A 6025-nucleotide genomic window follows, 5' to 3' on the forward strand; every position below is an offset into this window, starting at 1 on the left:
TATCAATCTTTTCCAGTCAGTGGGCCAGCTGGCTGTCCTACAGATTTCTTGGCACAACTTAGTGAGCACATCCAGGGAGGTGTCTGTCTGTTGAAATATATCAATTGGTATGCCATCAACTCCTGAAGCCTTGTTTTTTTGCCAATTCCTTCAGAGCAATTTGAACTTCCTCCTTCATCACCATAGGCTCTTGCTCATATGTCATTTCATGAAATTCTTCTGTGTTTGCCAATTCCTTCTGAAACCGTTACTCTCTGTATTCCTTCCATCTTCTCTTGATACTTCCTGGATCACTTAACATTCTACCCAAAGGATCCTTAAGTATTGCCACCCGTGGCTTGACTTTTTCAGCTCCTTCAACTTAAGAAAAGCTAAGTGAGTTCGGCCCTTTTGATTTTCTGACTCCAGCTCTCTGCACATTTCATTACAGTATCTTGCTTTGTCGTCCCGGGCTGCCTTTTGAAATTTTCTGTTTAGATCTTTGATTTCTTAGTTTCTTCCTTTAGCTTTGGCTTCTCAGCTCTCTAATGCAATACTCAGAGTCTCATCTGATATCCATCTTGGTCTTCTTCTTCAGCCTTTGTAATGATCTTTTGCATTCTTCATAGACGATTTTCTTGATATCCTCTCAGAGCTCATTTGGCTTATGCTCATTGGTGTTCAAGGCCTCAAACCTGTTTCTGAGATGGTTTTGAAACTCGAGTGGGACAGACTTAAGATCAAATTTTGGTTCCCATGGACTTGATTCAATTTTCCTCAACTTCAGCTTGAACTTGCATATGAGTAGTTGGTGGTCTGTCCCACAATCAGCACCCGGCCTGGTTCATTGCTGATATAAATTGGAATGGGACATTTTTAATCAGACAGTCATATGACCTACTTTGCTGGAGATGAAAAGGTGAGAAAAAACAGGGCCATATTCATAGTTAAAAAGGCCATTTCTAGATCCATCTTGAAATACAATTGTGAGTGACAGGATAATATCCATATACATACAAGGAAGACCTGTTAATACCACTGTCATTCAAATGTATGTGTCAACAACCAGAGCCAAAGACAAAGAAAAAGGTAATTTCTACCAACTTTTGCAGTCAGAAATCAATCAGACATGTAACCAAGATGCATTAATAATAGTGAGTGACTGGAATGTCAAAGCTGGGAACCAAAAAGAAGGATCAGTATTTGGAAAATATGGATTTGGTGACAGAAATGAGGCTGGGGATAGAATGATAGAATTCTGTACAATGAGTGAGAGCATTATGCTGAGTGAACTAACTCAGTCCCTTAAGGACAAATACTGTCTAAGACCATAATTGTAGAATGTATATAAAGATCCAAGGAGTTAGGGCAGAACAGAGAGGTGAGGTTGGGGCAGGGAGGTGTTAATCATAGGATCGCACAATTTGACAGGGGAGGTTAAGAATGGATAAAGGAAATGGGAAAGATCTGATATGAAAAACAATGTATATGAACTTTGTAACTAAATCAGTATAAAATAAAAAATTTATTAAACACACACACACAAAAGAAAATACCTTTTAAATTCTTATCAATGCATAAATGCAGGCTATTCACATGGATTTCACCTGATGGCATGTACAGGAATCAGATCAATTTCATCTGTGGAAGGAATCACTGGAGAAGTTCAATTAGCAGCAGTGAAAACTAGGCCAGGTGTTGGCTGTAAGTTCAAAGTAAAGCTAAAGAAGGTTAACTCATATCATCAGGAATCAAAATTTGATCTTGAGTCTATCCCTACTGAATTTAAAAACCAACTCAGGAATAGGTTTGAGACTTTGAACACCAACAAATGAGGACCAGATGAGCTGTAGGAAAATATAAGAAATATTGTTCATTAAGAATCAAAAAGTCATTACAAAGAAGAAAGAAGAAGACCAAAATGGATATCAGAAGAGACTCAGAACATTGCACTAGAGTGCCATGAAGCCAAAGCAAAGGGAAGAAATCAAGAAGCAGCTGAATAGATTTCAAAGGGCAGCTCAGGAAGTAAATATAAAAGAAAATATAAAAGTATAAAAAGTATTATAATGAAATGTGCAAGGAGCTGGAGTTGGAAAATCAAAAGGGCCAAACTCGCTCAGCACTTCTTAAGCTGAAGGAACTGAAGAACAACTTCAAGCTGCGAGTTGCAATGCTTAAGGTTCGTCCTAGAGCGGGTGAAACCAGCTTGCTCCTTGGAGACAAGAATTTTGAAGTTTCATCTGGCATACTTTGGGCATGTTGCAAAGAGAGGACCAGTCCTTGGAGAGGGACATCATGCTTGAAAAGATGGAGAGACAGCACAGGAGAGGAAGACCGTGGATGAGATAGATTGGCTCAGTAACTGAGATCATGGGGGTACGTGTGTCAGAAACAATAAGGTTGGCTCAAGACAGAGCCGAGTTCAGAGCTATTGTACATAGGGCCGCTATAAACCGCAAATGACTGGACAGCACATAACAACACAACAGGGAACCAGGTTTCACTCCAAAGGATAACTGTCAAACTCACTGCTATCCAGTCAGTCCCAACTCATAGGGACTTCCAGTAAACTTCCAAGATTGCGAATCTTTGTGAGAAGAAACTGCACATCTTTCTCTAGCAGTTCTGCTAGTGGATTTGAACCACTGCCTTTCAGTCAGCAGGGTAACATAGACTATGCCACCAGAGTCAGGTTAAATGGGGGTGGGTAAGGTGGTGGAAAAAAAATCCAACCAACCAAACCAAAACACTCTTCAGCTGAGAGTTAAACTGATTCAATGCTGACACTCCACTGGGTTTCCAGGGATAAGAATCCCTGTGGAGCCTCTGGTGGTTTAAGGGGCCAGAAAGGTGCACCTTTGGTTTTAGAGGCACAATTCCAAGTGAACTGGGCCACCAGACTTCTCTAAAGTCAAGTTACTGTGTTAAAATTGTTAGAAATACAGTCAAGCATTTAACCTTCTTCTCTTGCATAGTTATTCTTCAAGATAACCAAACTATTAATAATAAAAAGCTTCACAAAAATATTACACTGACCACAGACCTCTCCAGAGTGTTGAAGAGAAACAATGTCAGTTTAGACACTAGGGTGCACTTAACTCAGGCCATGGTCTTCACAATTACTTGCTAAGGTGGACAATGACTAAGAATGGCAGAAGAACCAATGTCTTCAAGTTGTGGTGCTGGAGAAGAGTCTTAAACATACCATGGACTGCTAAGAAAACAAATAAGTCTGTCTTGGAGAGGGTGAAACCAAGTCTCTCCTTGTAGGCTAGGATTTTGAAGCTTCTGTCTCCCTTATTTTAGGCACATGGCCAGATGAGTCTGGTCCTTAGAGAAGAACATCATGCTTGGAAGGGTAGAAGGACAGCATAGAAGAAGAAAACCCTGGATGAGATGGATTGATACAGTAAATGGGGCAATGCGAGTTGGTGTGTTGGAATTAGTGAGACTGGCTCAAGACAGGAAAGGGTTCAGAGCTGCTGTACATAGGGTCACTATGGGTAGCAGGCAATTCAATGACACATAACAACAACATGAAAAAGGATGACAGAATCTGAATAGAGTAATAATGAAATAATGGATGTAGAGAATTATCGTCCATGGCTACTATTTCTTAGAAAGGTTAACTTCTTTGTGAACAATGCATCTGGTAAAGTACTCTTGTCCAAAAAAGGGACCTAAATTTATCAAGCCTCTAGATCTAAGCTTGCAGTTCATAAGAAATATAGCAGATAGAAGAACACATGACATGATTTCATGGGAAAGCAATCAGTAAAATACAGAACAAGGAAAAGTCTAAGGAACAATGTTTTCTTCATAAACAAATAACCACATGAAAAATTAAAAGAAGGATCACCATAAATCAAAAAAACACCTAAAAGGCACAACAACTGGTTGCAATATATGGACCTGTTTGGATCCTGTTTGAACATAAAAAAGTAGAAAAATAAAATTAGGAGACAATCAGAGAAATTTGAAAATCGAGAATTTAATTCTAAATTGTTCATTTTCAAGAATAAATAATGATATCATTGTGCTGTCTTTCCAAAAGCCTTCTTACTTTTTAGAGATGTATTTCAAAATATTTACTAATGAAATAACATCATGTGTCTGTTTGTTCCAAAAACAATACTATTCAGTTGGCAGGAGAGAGTGGGTGTAAAATAAAATTGGCCATGTGTCAACAACTCTGTGGCAATCATTATTCTAAGATTCTTTAATATTTAAAATATCAAATTAAAAAAACTAAAATATACTAGGCTTTCATTACACTGCACTCTCTGGTTCTCATCTATCTCTCCCACCATTTCCTCTTCCCTCTTTTTGACTGCTCCCTCTCTTCTGGCTGTCCTGGGGAAGTCGTTTCCTCCTTGGCTCACTGCTCCTCTCACAGCCCTTTAACTACCTTGTTCAGCGCACTCAAGACTATAACTGTTACCTGTTTGTCAGTGGTTTCCTAACTTACATCTCTGTCCCAGAGCATTTGCTTTCTTATTTTAAAATGAAAATGGTTAATAATGTTCGTCTCTAGGAAATGTCATACCTACTTCAAATGCAACATATCAGTCAAAACCTGATCATCTTCTTCCATTCAACCCTGCTCTTCGTCCTGAAGTGTCTGCCGCTATTCGCATTATCACTTGTAATCCCTGATATTATAAACTTATTAAGTCAGTCTTGATGTTCCTGTGTTTTCTTTTTACTTTTTAAAATTTTTACACTGGTTTACTTACAAAGTTCGTATACATTGGTTTTCACACTGGATCTTCCCCTCCCCTTTACCCAACTCTCCCTCCACCCATAAAATTGTGTGACCCTATGATTAAGCCCCCCTTTCCCTGCTGTTGGATCCTCGTACTCATTCTACAATAATGGTCTTATGCAGTATTTATTTTTATGAGACTGAGTTCACTTAGCATAATGATCTCCAATTCCCTCCCCCCCCCATTTAAGGTAGTAATTTACAAAATCATTGCTCCTGCATGCTGCATAGTATTCCACAGTGTAAGTGTTCCTGTCAAACATTCTTCTAGGTGGTATAGCACTGGTCTGTGCGTTGCTGTACAGAGGTAACTCGTGGTTGCTGTGATGCTGAAGACTGTGACAGTGATGTGCCAATCGTGGTAATGGGCACCCATGGTGGACAGTGTTGGCTGGAGCTTCCCAACTAAATCAAGCCTGGAAGCAGGAGCAGCATCCACTCCCAAAATGGCTTGCCTCCGGAAACTCTATGTACCAACAGTGCTCAGGCTGTTCGTCCATAGGGTCGCTATGAGTCGTCTACGACTCGACGGCATTAGACAACAACAACAAGTGTACTGTAATTTCTCAGTCTATTCCATTGGTTGGGCATTTGGGCTGTTTTTATGTTCTTACTATGGTGAATAACGCTGCTATGAACAGTGATGTACAAGTCTCCGTTTGTTCCTCAGTTCTCATTTTCTCAGGGTATATTCTAAGCAGTGGAAAAACTGTGTCACAGGGAATTTCTATGTTCAGCTTTTTGAGGAAGTGCCAAACTACCTTTCAGAGTGATTGCATCATTTTATAATTCCACCAACAATGTGTAAGAGTTCCTATTTTGCCACATCCTCTCCAATATTTATTACTGGCTGTCTTGCTAAACTTTGCCACTGTTACTGGGATAAGACAGTATCTCATTGTGGTTTTGATTTGCATCTCTCTTATTGCCAGAGATTTTTGAGCATTTCTACATGTGTCTGTTGGCCACCCGAATGTCCTCTTCTGTGAAAAGTTTTCCATATCTCTTGCCCATTTTGTAACTGGATTATCAGTCTTCTTCTTCTGGAGGCCCACAAATATTCTGTAAGCTTTCACTGTAACACTCTTGTCTGAGATGATTTTGCCAAATATTTGTCCCCAGTCAGTAGGTTTTCTTTTCACCGTGTTGGAAAAAAGTTTTTGATGAGCACAGAGATTTAACCTTTGGAAGGTTCCATTCATCAATTTTATCCTCTTCAGATAGTGTGTTTCTGGCAGTATTTGGCCGTCCTTTTATACTGTTGACTTGGCCTTCTAA

The sequence above is a fragment of the Elephantulus edwardii genome, unplaced genomic scaffold (genome assembly GCF_000299155.1).
Source record: "Elephantulus edwardii isolate Elephantulus edwardi_28Jun2011 unplaced genomic scaffold, EleEdw1.0 scaffold00053, whole genome shotgun sequence".
Taxonomy (NCBI): domain Eukaryota; kingdom Metazoa; phylum Chordata; class Mammalia; order Macroscelidea; family Macroscelididae; genus Elephantulus; species Elephantulus edwardii.